Raw genomic sequence first — 15,126 nt, 5'->3', positions numbered from 1 at the left:
TTGCAGAATCTTTCTCTTTGTCACTCCTCTAAGATGGCCCCATTAGCACTCCTGCTGATAAAGCCACCCTACTGCTGCCTCTTTTGCTTTAAAAAAAAACAAAACTTCCCAATCTTTCCTTCTCCACCTGTCTCACCAAGACATACACACAGTTACTCAGTGCAGGAACTTCTATCTTCCAAGCAAACAAGGCAACAGGTCCTGATATTGTTCTTTTTCTTTGGAGCTAGATTTTATCTTCCTCAACAAATTGCTCAAATTTTCTTTACGGCCACCTATCCCAATGTACGGAAACACGCAATAGTGTTCCATTACCCGAAAAAGTCAATCACTGGCTCTAACTACTAAAATCATAAACAAAATCTCAAAGGTGATAGAAAAAAGGATAAATTACTCTCTCTCTCTTTCTTTCCAATGACGACCGCCGATGTAACTTCCATCCACTAACATCCAAAAGGAACTTGCTGTCTTACATCACAAGTGATTTCGACGGAAGCAACATTATTGGCGTACACATCAAAACAATGCCTTCGACTGTGTTTGCTATGAGAACCTCTCATCTTCCGTGGCAACTTAACACATTTCCAAACCGACATTCCAAGCACTAGGTTTCCTTTTCAAAGAATAAAAATACTTAATTCTGGATCATTTGGAGGACCTGAACACATCTCGAGAACTCACGCATCTAGGTCAGTACTTCTGCTACACAAACATCCTCGACCATTTCCGTAAAAGAAGACAAAAGAACTTTAACCAACAAATTATTGTCCACTTGCCCACAGGTGCACAATTTGTTTATACTCTCACAGCAGTCTCAGCTCATCTGAATTAATTGCATTCTACTTCATTTCAGGCACACTCGATGCGCCAATTTCTCATCCTACAAACTCCATGGTAAACATTTTCCTAATTACTCCATCAATAACCATCTGAAATGTTCTCCCTATCGTCAAGGTCCTTCGGTATTTCAAACTGACATCAACCAACATCGATCATAACAGTCTAGGAGAGCCTGGAACGATCTTGGATGATCCTCCAATTCATTAGTATAAAAAAATACATATACATACATTAAATGATACACATGTATTTGTATAATATATACACACACAAACATATTGTGTGTATAGATTGTTTTGGAAAGAAAAAGAAAAAGCTATGTCACAGAGACAACACAAATATTTGAACATTTCGACATCGAGTTGCTTGTGGTGGTGGTTGTTAACTGTAAAATATAAATAATCAACCCACTCCAAGTTTCAAGCCATTTTTTTTTTTAGTCTGAGCACAAAAAAGAAACTACTTCGGATATTTGTTTTAGATAAATAGTTGAGTAGTTGAGAAGTGGTGAGTGTCTTCTTTGACGCAATGTATGTGTGCTTTCTTCGTACTTGTCTCGTTAGTGTATCTAATTATATAAACTTCAGAATCCCGCGACACATTGTTGGTAGTGTTGTTTTTTGTTCGTTATTTTTTATTTTCATTTATTATTATTTATTTATTTATTGCGTTTTTCTGATCTCCCATAATCGTACACTCACATCATATCGATTTAAGAGGTCACGAAGGCCTAAGGCAGTGGTCGCCAAGCTTTTTCGACCTCCTTTAGCCACTTTTCCTTCCACATTGACCACCCTCATCATTTAAAATATCTTAATACCCTACCCTACCGTACCACATCTTAAATGCGTACCGTATACTGATGCTGGCAATTAAAATGTTTGCTAAAATACACATGTACGACAAATTAAGAAATTCTATTGAAGATGACACACTTTTTACATCTAAAACAATGTGTAAGAGTATTAAACAGTATTAAACTTTCTATTTTTATGAAATTGTTTTCACGGTTAAAAAATGTGAAAAATTAATGCATCATATTGCTGGAATATCTTTTATTGGAATTGACAAAAATCAATGTGAGGTATGAGCATGGCGCTAAGTATTTCAAACAGTTCATCTGGGTGAGCTAGTCTTTCGCACGCCGACCCCCATTCAACCCCCTGTAATTCCTCGCTGACCCCTAAGGGGTTCCTCGGACCCCCTTTGACGATCCCTGATCAATCCAATACAATATACATGTATGAGTACAAGAGAGAGAGAGCGGGGAAGAATTGATGTATAAACATCATAGAATACTGTTATACTCAGGGATGGTCATCTTTTGCTGATTAAACATGCATTATTTGATTTTCACTTTAGCTTTATTACTACTACTACTACTACTATTATTATTATTATTATTATTAGTTTATTTGTGACCTCTTCAACGACCTTCCGTCCCACGTGTCTCCTCTTGTCATGCCTATTCCATGAATTTGACAAAATGAAACAGGCAGGACAAGAGGAGACGTGGGACAGAAAGTTGCTGATGAGGTCATAGCATGTGTGACGAGAGGACTTTGGCAAATAAACTAATAAAATAATAATTATTATTATTATTATTTCAAATTTTTGCTACAAGGGTAGCTTGAGGGAGGTGGGGATGAATCGATTACATCGACTCTAGTGTTTAACTGGTACTTGTTTTATTGACCCAGAAACGATGAAAGGCAAAGTCGACCTCGGCGGAACTCAGAACGCAGCGACGGACGAAATACTGCTAAGCACCTCGTCTAGCGTGCTAACAACTCTGCAAGCTCGCCGCCTCAAACATAATATTAATAATGGTTTCTTTGTTTTACTGCAAGAATCAAATAAGTGTACATCAGAGTACAATCTGGGTGACAATAACAATCCTTTCTGCTATTTACGGAAGGCCTGAAATTTGGGGGCAGAGGGTTAGTCGATTACACTGATCTCGGTGCTCAACTGGTTTCTCATTTCACTGACCCCCGAAATGATGAAAAATCAAGTTGACCTCGGCGGAATTTGAACTCAGAACGGAAAGACGGGCAAAAATGCCGCTAAGAATTTTGACCGGCGTGTTAATGATTCTACCACAAATTTGACCGAATGTGTATCCAGGCGATGAAATCAACTTCGATAGGATTTGAACTCGAGACGTAGATGGTCGAGACAATATAATGAAGAGCATGCGCTTTAATTTTTAAATTCATCTTATATCGTAAGTCGAAGTTTGTTGGTTTATGCAATTGTTTACTCAGGTTTCTGAAGGCGGGAGTATGAAGCTGAGAGAGTGTGTGTGTCTGTATTTAATAATGCACACGAGTAGTGGAAGGGATGGTGGGGGTGGTGTAGAGTAATCAAAAAGATTATTTAAATGTAGTTTATACATGTTCTTATTGAAAAGGAGTGAATTACATTTACATGAATACACCAATGTATTTTCAACCCGAAAGTTTCCGCATTTCGATGCATGTAGAACTGAGGTACAGTCTTTTCATCTAGGTTCACCTGTTAGCCAATTCATGTACTTTACATAGAATAGTTTGTAATATTACTTTGTTTCTTACTGAAGCACGAGGACAACTTTATCTCTCTCTCTCTCACACACACACACACACACACACATATATATGTTGCATATATATTCATATATATTCTTTTGGTTTAGTCATTTGATTGCGGCCATGCTACATACACACACATAAAATACATACAGCTGGGGTGAATGTACTATAATTTGATTTTATCAAGGGTATTAAAACCACTCCCACTTTTCCCTTAACCCCTTTTTTTCTAGAAGTGGTTTGGGATGTTATCGAGTAAAGAAAAAAAGTCAACACCGAAAGAATGCAATTGAAGTTATCCTAAAGTTGAACTCAAGAATGTCGAAGGATGATACTATATGCTAATTGTTGAGCATCTGATGTCCAACAATTCTGCGAAGTAATCGCGTTGTTGATTCGTAATTCTAATTTCCTTTTGACTAGGCCCAAAGGTTCTGCTTTTAAGTGAAGGGGAGATGTTCGTATCGATCCCGAGAGCATTAGCAGTGTATTCACCAGCGGACTGAAATCACATCGTTTGCCGGTCGCGTACTTGTTCTACAACGCTCAACACTTGATGATTTTGTAAATTCATCTTTCAATAAATAACAATATATTAAACAACCCCTCGAGTATATCGATCCATCTTCCACGACAAATTTTCAGTTTTGTACGTATGGAAGAACTTTATATTCTAAAAATGCAATAAGAGTTAGTCTCAGCGGAATCGAATCCACAAGTTATTGCGAATCCTGCTAAAAGTCAATTAACTAAAGTCATCGCGAAAGACGCAAGTGTCACGTAATTCCTATCATCTTCACTATAAATATTTTGTAAAATATTGGTTTCAAATTTTGGTACAAGACCAACAATTTCGGAGGAAAGGGCAAGTCAATTACATCGACCCCATTGCTAAACTGGTATTTATTGTATCGACCCCGAAAGGATGAAAGGCAAAGTTGACCTCAGCGGAATTTGAATTCAGAAAGTAAAATTATTTGTAAAACACTGATATTAATGTGAAATTATCACAAATATTGAAGCATCTGATTCAAGTGGTCGTGTGGATCTATGAATTCATATATAAAGCGCAAATGAATATAGTGTGTACTGCGTGAAGTAGTAGAAGTTTCTTCATTAATATTTAGACCTGTCAATTATTGAGTAAAATTAATTTCTGACAGAGATCTTCAAACACGCGGTCGTATTACAACTAAATAATAATAATGATGATTGTAACAAATTTCATCATTTCGACTAGTGGGATATTAATAATATAATATACTCTTCTAACGTTAATAAAATAATCATTAAAACTATCAATTATCTTTCTGAATTGACTATCCTCATAAACAGATTATAATGAATATGTAATGACGTATAATAAAATTTATAAATATCAACCTAATTCATTATAAATTGATATATACACATTTTCACTCACTTGAATTATGTAGCAAAAATATTTAACATATCGTTTTAACTATTTTCCCTTTTTATTTTAGTTGATTTTCATTTGTAAAAAGTTTATTAATCTCTCTTGAGCTTTTATGGCAACAGAAAAATATCTTACGAGTAATTACAATCTTTAACAATATTACTGTGTTTTATGCTGCCCTTGAGGCGAAAAAGAAAACGCTGAGAAGATTTTATGTTTTTTTCTTTACATCAATCGCAAAATTGTTCATTTGTTATAAATCTAAGTGTATCGAAATGTTTTCAAACTTAGCGTAAAAGTTTATGAAGCTGTTCGGGAAGCGTGTAAATGACAAATTATGACATTCACGCTTCCTACTAAGTGTGTAACACTAATGTGAAATAATAATAATGATTTCTGAGATTCAGTGTCTAGAAATTTAATCCCCTAAATTTTATTTTAGCATGCCAATACAAATTAATCTTAGCTAGTTTTTCTTTCTTTACTATGCCTCTCGACAAACTTAATAGACATATTTATTGATATTTCCTTTTCTAACAAAAAATAATATTAATACAAATCAAACGATTTTCCCACTTTACCGTCTCATATAAATTCTAAAGTGGATCTTAAATTAACAACCTGTTAAACTGATTATAAAGAGAATTAGTTAACGAGACACTCCAAACACACAACGCATCTTTAGATGGTTGTGTTGGAGTTCTGTTACATCATTCCAGTGCAATTTTATAAGGGAAACTATTCTAACTTTGATTAGGGCGGAAGAGAACAGATGACATATTACATGATTCAGATGAAACTTATTATTAAAGGCGAGTGCATGTTAGTGACAGTGTGTCTAAGACTGCGTGTTTGTTATGAGTCCATGATATATGCGTGTGATAACTTAAAACTTTACATTCCTGAGAATAACAACAGGAATTTTTCTTTTTTTTTTTTTTTCCTTTTTGACAACATCGATTTCTAACGCTATTTTCCTACTTCAAAGAAATCGAAACCATTCATAAGAGACTGCAAAAGAGTTACGTAGCATCCTATCTCACCGGCTCTTTCGTATAAAAGTTTTTTGTAAATATAAAAAGGAGAAAAAACTTTGGTGAAAGGCTTACCTTCACTTCCGAGCCAGAGTGGTGTTGCTGCCATGATAGTGACGTCACCGTAACACTATTGCTTAGTTGGTGCAATTAGGCCAGTCACAACGAGAGAAGCATGGTTTTCAGCTAACAAGGAACTGCTCTCTTTCTTTCTTTCTCTGTCTGTCTGTCTATCTATCTCTCTTTCTCTGTCTGTCTGTCTATCTATCTATCTCTCTTTCTCTGTCTGTCTATCTATCTATCTATCACTCTTTCTTTCTCTCTCTCTCTGTCTATCTATCTATCTCTCTTTATCTGTCTGTCTATCTATCTATCTCTCTTTCTCTGTCTATCTATCTCTCTTTCTCTCTCTGTCTGTCTATCTATCTCTCTGTCTATCTATCTCTCTTTCTCTCTCTCTATCTTTCTATCTATCTATCTATCTATCTATCTATCTATCTATCTATCTATCTATCTATCTATCTATCTGTCTATCTCAATAAATGTTTCACTATTAGTTTTCTTTTCTATCATTCTCTACACATACTATATCTAGATAGATCAATCCACTTTCTCTGTTGCTTTCTATCTGTCTGCCTGTCACTTTCTTTATTTCTCTTTTTCTCTCTCTCTCTATATATACATATATTCATACTATAATCTGTATGACTGTCTATATATATGTGTCTAAATTATACAAGATCCTATGCGTATATGTGTGACTATCTGTCCGTCTATATATGTATCTAAATTAAACTTTCTGTCTGGATTTTATTCTTTCTTTCACTAACTTTTTTCTCTGAATGTGTGTGTACATGATCAATTTTCTGAACTTTTAATTTTCTTTCTTACTCTTTCTTTTTCTCCTCTCTCTCTCTCTCTCTCTCTCACACACACACACACACACACACATTTACTTTCCTTGTGTTTCCCTCTCTCTCTCTCTCTCTCTCTCTCTCTCTCTCTCACACATTTACTTTCCTTATGTTTCCCTCTCTCTTTACACCTACGTCGCTCTCTCTCTCTCGCTCTGTCTCTCCCCCCTCTGTCTCTCCTCTCTCTCTCTCTTTGACTTACTTTCTCTCACTTCTGTGTTGTCTAACATTATCTCCAGCGTCTCATTTTTTTCTTCCCGCACAAATTCACCACTTACTTCTTCATTCTCTCTCTCTCTCTCCGTATGTATGTGTATATATATATATATATATATATATATATATATATATATAATATATATATATATATATATATATATATATATATATATGCATGTATGTATGTATGCACACGCATAATTTAGGATGATGGTAATGACAAATAAAAACAAGGCTATATTTATACTCCAGTTTCTTATAACAAGTTCTTTAGCATCTGTCAACTAAATTCTCTATATTTAATCCACTTCTTCCTTGCCAGAGTTACATATATCATAGTACTAAGTGACAGCTAGAACTCGTTCAAACTATTCAGGCATTTATTTTTGGAAGTATCAACGAGAAGTGGGGCGGAATTATTCTAAACGATCTTTGTATCTACTTTATCTCTAACGTAGTTCGATAATGTGTGCAATCGTAGCTGTATGGTTTAGAAGTTTGCATTGCAACCATGTTGTATTGAGTTTGATTTCTATGCATGGTGTACTGATCAAAAGCTTTTGATGTGGCCTTAGGTTAACTAATAAGTTGCGAGTGAAATTTGGTGTGGAAGCCCGTGCTATAATATTTAGGCACCGGTAGCATAGCTAAGGAAGAGGGCGGTCCGTCTCGGACGACGCTTTTACGGGAGCGACACCTTTGGGTCTACAGTATAAGATTGTTTAGGCTCTGGTGACCCGGCGCGTGGGAGGCTGGAAACTCAAGGGCTACGCAATTGGTCGGCGGAAATATGGTTGTGTGGTTAAGAAGTCTTCTTCACAACCACGTGCCTTTGGGTTCACCCCACTCGCCACTGCATAGCACCTTGCACAAGTGTCTTCTACTATAGATTCAAGCTATAGTTGAAGTGAATTATATAGATGGAGACTATAGGAATCTTAAAGCATGTGTTATCATCTTCATCAATATTTTAATATCCAGCTTCCACGCTGGCATAGGTGTGCGTGTGCAGTGAAATGTGTGTTAATGTCGATATCTCATGGCTTCACTTGAAGGAAATAGGGATATGATGTTTACGTCATTCTTTGATGACATTATGACTAATTACTTTGCACTTTCAAAGGCCTATCTAACATACATCCCCTCATCCAACCCATACTAGCATAAAAAAATGCAGCTGTTAAACAAATAGCCATCATCATCATCAACATAATCATTGTCATAGTCATCATCATCATCAACAAATTATGTCCAGTTTCCATGCTAGTATACCAGTTTAAGACAAAATTTTTTTCAGATTTTCACTGATGAATTTTGGCAACCTGTATCTCCATGTTATATCATTAATTTGATTCAACGTGTTATCCAATTGTTGCTGAATTGTTTATTTTTTATTATGGTTCCGGGTTCAGTCCCACTGCGTGGCATCTTGGGCAAGTGTCTTCTGCTATAGCCCCGGGCCGACCAATGCCTTGTGAGTGGATTTGGTAGACAGAAACTGAAAGAAGCCTGTCGTATATATGTATATATATATATATGTGTGTGTTTGTCCCCCTAGCATTACTTGACAACCGATGCTGGTGTGTTTACGTCCCCGTCACTTAGCGGTTCGGCAAAAAGAGCCTGATAGAATAAGTACTGGGCTTACAAAGAATAAGTCCCGGGGTCGATTTGCTCGACTAAAGGCGGTGCTCCAGCATGGCCGCAGTCAAATGACTGAAACAAGTAAAAGAAAGAAAAGAAAGAAAGAAAGAAATATATCTATATTAATAAAAGCAAAATTCTGTCTGTCCATCTGGGGCACCTGTATCATTCTACATTTGCTCTACATAGACATATTATACCTTTTAGGAATCAGGATGATCCTGGGATTGAAAATCTACCCTTCATTAGGTTCTTGAACATCCAGCATTGAGATCTGATTAAAAAGTATTTCGGTTGCTATTTCTTGCAGGTAAAGCTTGGCTGATTCACGCTATCTTGGTTGGCGTTTGTCTGATAACATCAGAGATCAAGGGGGAGACAAACAACATTCGCTTAGTTAATTTTACATTGAGATAAGAACTTTGGGACAAATTGGTCAACAATAGGAATTTAACTTGACAACAGAATGATTGCATTACAGAATTAATTCTCATCCGGCCTTAACTTCTGATCAAACACCACCGGGGCATATAGTCATTATAGGCGTATTATAGTCATGCTAATTAGCTCCCTTTAGTTTTGGGACTCAGGCGCAATCAGCCCTCTGCAGGAGCTAGTTTAAAAGTTTGCATGGATTGCAGCTTTTAAGCCAGTAACATATAAACATTAATTGTTTATTCTTTATTTTACAGCTTTGATAATAATGAGTTGTGAATAAATTGCAATTAGAGATATTTTAGTCTGTCTATGGAAGCAAAAGAAATTAATGATGTGGAAGGCCTGAGAACTGTCAATGAATGTGTGGCACAAGACTGGTTCAGACATTTCAAGAAAGGTGATACCAGTCTCAAAGACATGCCAAGGTCAGGGAGACCGTCTGTTGTGGAAAATGGGACCATGCTTGAAATGGTTGAACAACAGCTAAGTACAAGCACTCATACACTGATGGCAGAATTTGGTCCTTGATAAAGCATCATCAACCAACACCTCAATAAGCTTGGTCTTGTGAAAAGATGCTCTCTAGAAGTTCCTTGTGAACTGATCAATGACCAGGTTCAGTGATGTGTGAACATTTGCAAACAACTACAAGCAAATCCTCAAGATTCCTGTTTTGAGCACTGAATTGTAATCCTAATAAGAGAAACCAATGGCTTTATTCTAGCCAGGCTTCAGAACCTGTTGTCAAACAAGATTGGTTTGAACAGAAGTTTATATTGTGTTGGGTGGAATTTTGAAGAGTTGTTGAGCCTTGTGTTTGTCCCAGATGGTCATGATATGAACACTAAACTTTATGTTCAGCCACTACAGCAAGTATATGATGCTTCGAAAGCCCACTACATGGCAATTGGTCAATTGAAGATGCACACTCCTACAGGTATGACAATACCCCAGGATATACTTATTTCTTTACTACCCACAAGGGGCTAAACACAGGGGGGACAGACAAACGGATTAAGTCGATTACATCGAGCCCAGTGCATAACTGGTACTTAATTTATTGACCCCGAAAGGATGAAAGGCAAAGTCGACCTCGGTGGAATTTGAACTCAGAACGCAGCGGCAGACGAAATACAGCTACGCATTTCGCCTGGCATGCTAACGTTTCTGCCAGTTCGCCACCTTACCCCAGGATATACTGATAATGTGACCAAATGCCAGCTGGAGGGGTTGGAAGTACTGCCTCACCCTGACTACAGTCCAGACTTTGCACCATCAAGACCACCTTTTCTGAGATATGGACCATTTCCTTCAAGTTTGGCAGTGTTGATGATGTTGAAAATAGGTGCAGAGAGTTTGTTTGCCTCTAAACTAGCCAAATAATATAAACCTCACATGATGACAACAGACATTAGAACTTGATGGGATATAATTTAATCAATAAATGCTTTTCATATGTAATTTGAACTATTCATTAAAGCTTGAAATACAATAAAACATTTGACTCAGCCTGGTAAATTGGTTAGGTTACCCCAGTCTGGGTCAGTCCTTATATGCAGTGCATGCTCTCTGAGACAGGTCAGAAAACCAGGTCTTGCTCACATGTTCCAACATCATTGGTTAGATGCCCTACTAGACACCATCACTATACATAGAATACTGGGTACATTTTATTGTTGCACCAGCACGAGATAGGGCATTAATATGTTTGTGTGTGTTTGTGTAACAGTGTAAATCAATGTATTGATTTTTATCCCTTAATGACAAACAGTAGCATTTAGCTATTTCATAAACAGATGAAATAAGTTCTGCAGTTAATTGAGAACAAACACACACATACATATATGATGTGCTTCTTTCAGTTTCCATCTACCAAATTGACCCACAAGGTTTTAGTTGGCCTGAGGCTATAATAGAAGAGACTTGCCTAAAGTGTCATGCAGTGGCACTGAGCCCAGAACCATCTGGTTAAGAAACAAGCTTTTTACCACACAGCTTCCACCTACATATATGTGCATGTGTGTGTGTGTGTGGTTGTGTGTATGTATGTGCGTGTGTGCATGTGTGTGTGTGTGTGCATTGAACAAATCGACTCCAGAACTCATTCATTGTAGCCTAGTATTTATTCTATCATTCTCTTTTGCTGAACCGCTATGTTATGGAGATGTAAACACACCAACATTGGTTGTCAAGCGATGGTGAGGTGATAAATACAGACACACAAACATCTCTCTCTATATAAACGACAGTTTGTCTGTGTATCTGTGTGTCTGTCAGGTTGTACCCTCACCCTGACCACGGCTTTCAACCGATTCTGATGAAACTTGACACACACATAGCCTAATGTCATAATTCAAAACTAATGCAGCAAAAATTTTGAAAAGTTCCCCCAGTTCTGAAAAAAATTGATAAATTCGACATGGGGTCGAGAATCTAAGCTTTTTATTTGCAACACATTTTCTGTTGTAATTTTCGCAACTTGCAATCGATTTTGACCAAACTCATGGTGAAGCTTAATGTTACCCTAAGAAACTTAATTCTGACGTTAGTTTTCCATGCAATACCTTACCATCAGAAAAAATCAATAAAATCATGCCATTTTGGGAAATCGCGTTCAAATTCAAGATGACATATTTTCGACAATATCTTTCACAAATTGGCAGGAATTTTTTTTAAATTCACAGCGAGCATCATGTCTGCTCCAGGGGCTCTTACATAGCTGTGCAATGCCGGGCTATGCTGCTAGTAACCATATATATATATATACACACACATCTGATATAGGATGAAATTTTCGAAAAAATTTTATCAGTGGCCAGCGTATTAAAAATACCTTTAAAGGCTAAATTATGAATTATATGTGGTTGTTGATGATTTAAGTCTATTTTCGGCATATTTGGCATTAGAAAAATTTTTTCTTTTGCCCTTGTTTATGAGTTGTTTATATACATGTATATATATATATTGATAAAAATGGTAAGATAACAAAAGAAAGAAAGAGACCTCAATATTATGTAAATATTATCTTGGCTATTGAATAATTGAATAATTGTCACATATTATTTTACAGATATATATATATATATATATATTTGATGGGCTTCTTTCAGGTTCCGTCTACCGAATCCACTCACAAGGCTCTGGTATTGCATTTATGTGCTTGTGTACACAGACTCATACACACACACACACACACACACACACACACATATATCATCAGCAGCAGCAGTTAACGACTGTTTTCCATCCCGGCATAGGTTGAACAGTTTGATAGGAGCTGATCAGCTGAAGAGTTGCCCAGGCTCTAATTTGTTTTGGCATGGTTTCTATAGCTGGATGCCCTTCCAAACAGCAACCACTTTACAAAGCATACTGGGTGCTTTTACACAGCACTGTCATGGGTGAATTTACGTGGCACTGGTATGGGTACTTTTTACGTGGCACCAGCACCCACAAGCTCACAAGGTTAAGAATGCTCAGCTGGAGAGGAATTCAGGGGACATACCTGTATGCAAGGACAACCAAGCTTTTAATTAGCTTGATGTGTCTCTTCAAGCACCAGAAGTCTTGATCCCCTGTCATCCCCTCTGTGAGTCCCATCATCTGTAGATCCTTTCTCACCAATTTGTCCCATGTCTTCCTGGGTCTACTCTTTCCACATGTTCCCTCTACAATTAGAAATCAGCACCACTTGATGCAACTCTCTTCATTCATATGCATCACATGGCCATACCAGCACAGTCTTCACTCTTGCATGTTACATCTGATGCATTACATACCCAGTTTTCTCTCAAATCACTTACACTCTGTTGTATATGCATGCTGACATTACCCATCCAGCAGAGCATTGCCGGTGACATGTAAAAAGTACCATTTGAGCATGATCATTACCAGCGTTGCCTTACTGGCACATGACAAAAACATTTGAGCGAGGTCATTGACAGTGCTACTGGACTGGCTCCTGTGCAGGTGGCACATAAAAATACCATTTGAGTGTGACCGTTGCCAGTACTGCCTGACTGGCCCTCATGCTGGTGGCATGTAACAGCATCCACTACACTCTCGGAGTGGTTGGCGTTAGGAAGGGTATCCAGCTGTAGAAACTCAGCCAGATCAGATTGAAGCCTAGTTTGCCAGTGCTCAGTCAAATCGTCCAACCCATGCTGGCATGGAAAGCGGACGTTAAACGATGATGATGATGATATATATATATATATATATACACATACATGCATGCATACATATGTACATACATATATATATAAATTAGAAAAAAACCCACCTTTTATCAATTCAGCAATGAAAAAATTACATCCTAAAGAAAAAATTAAATATAGGATAAAAACATATATCAATGATTAAGTAATGTACAAAATAATAAATAAAATGTATATATTTGGTAAAATGACTACACGTGTTTCGTGGCTATATTTAAGAACTGATAACAGTAAAATCAATTCAGGTCAAAGATAAAAACAATAAAATAAATAAATAAATATACGTATATAATCTTGTAAAATACGAAATATCTTAACAAATATATCCTGCTGTAAATAAAAATAGAATAAATAGGTATAAATATTTATTATATCTATAAAAATAAAATTTTAACTTATATAATAAAAAAATAAAAATGCAAGACATCTATATATATATATATGCATATATACATATGTAAGTCATCTAAGAGTCCATAAGTCAGGAAAGAATGCACTCATATATCTGTCAATAAAGTGGGTATATTATCCAAAGTGTGCAGTATTATATATTCATTATGGCTGATCTTACCAATTGGTTTCACGCTAGGGATTCAACGGAGTATTAAGTAACAATCTGATTATGTTACCCTGTGCTCATCAGAGGTAGATGATATGGAATGAAATATAGTGACTACTCTCTATTGCTGAATGCTCAGGTATACTGTTGGAGATATTCATACTAAGGACAGATTTTATGTTCATGTGGAGACCTGGTTGTGTGGATATGGAGATTGTCTTGTTACAATGTAGTCTTGAGTTTAGTCTCACTGAATGGTACGTTGGCAAGTGTCTTTCACTGAGGCCTCTGGTCATTCTGGCTGATTGGCTAACTGGTACTAGTAGGAGCCTATTGGGTAAGAAAAACAGAAATAGTGTATTATAGCTAAGACCTGCACAGATGCTGCATTGCAAAGAGGATCTAAGCGCACTGCTGAATTTAAAAATATGATGTTAGACTTTAGAAAATGTATGCTCAATGTCTTGAAAACATGTTAACAATTTTGTTGTATACAAGTATGATTAATGAAACATGTTAAGCAACAATTTTATTCTTTTATTCTTTTACTTGTTTCAGTCATTTGACTGTGGCCATGCTGGGGCACCATCTTGAAGAATTTTAGTTGAACAAATCAACCCCAGGACTTTTTTTTTAAAGCCTAGTACTTATTCTATTGGGCTCTTTTGCCAAATCACTAAGTTATGGGGATATAAACACACCAACACAGGCTATCAAACAGTAATGGGGGGGGGGACAAATACAAACACAAAGGCACACACATATATACATGCACACATACACACACACAAACACACACACACATGACAAGCTTCTTTCAGTTTCCGCCTCCCAAATCTGTCTCACAGTTTCTGTCTCACAAGGCTTTGGTCATCACGAGGCTATAATAGAAGACACTTGCCCAAGGTGCTACGCAGTGGGACTGAACTCAGAACCATGTGGTTAGGAAGCAAGCTTCTTAACACACAGCTAAACTTGTGCATAAATTTCTAAATTTCTGACTTTAGAAAAAGTTTTTATTTAAACTTGCCATATAAAATACATCAATATTTTTTTAAAATTTCATCTAAAATGTGCTACCATATGAAAAAATTTAAGGACCAAACAGTAATAACTGAGCATTTCTATGAAACAATTTATTGCAAACCACTGATCAGCTTTGTGGATGAAGTAAAAGCTCAGTTAAATAGCAATCAACAGGGTCATAAAACAATATAATACATACAACTATTGTAAATAAATAAAAGAAAAAAAACTTGTAAAAATAAGTG

General features: G+C 36.5%; 1 protein-coding gene across 1 annotated transcript in view; it reads right to left on the bottom strand.

The window, feature by feature from the left end:
• Positions 1–6,091, bottom strand: part of LOC115228799 (mitogen-activated protein kinase kinase kinase 2) — a 284,061-nt gene extending 277,970 nt beyond the window's left edge. The window contains exon 1 of the mRNA XM_036500463.1: positions 5,940–6,091. The gene's annotated coding sequence lies outside the window, so the exon portion shown is untranslated. The remainder of the gene's footprint in view (positions 1–5,939) is intronic.
• Positions 6,092–15,126: the final 9,035 nt, after the last annotated feature.

This window comes from Octopus sinensis, linkage group LG2, assembly GCF_006345805.1.
Source record: "Octopus sinensis linkage group LG2, ASM634580v1, whole genome shotgun sequence".
Classification (NCBI taxonomy): Eukaryota; Metazoa; Mollusca; class Cephalopoda; order Octopoda; family Octopodidae; genus Octopus; species Octopus sinensis.
This window is presented reverse-complemented; position numbering and strand designations above follow the sequence as displayed.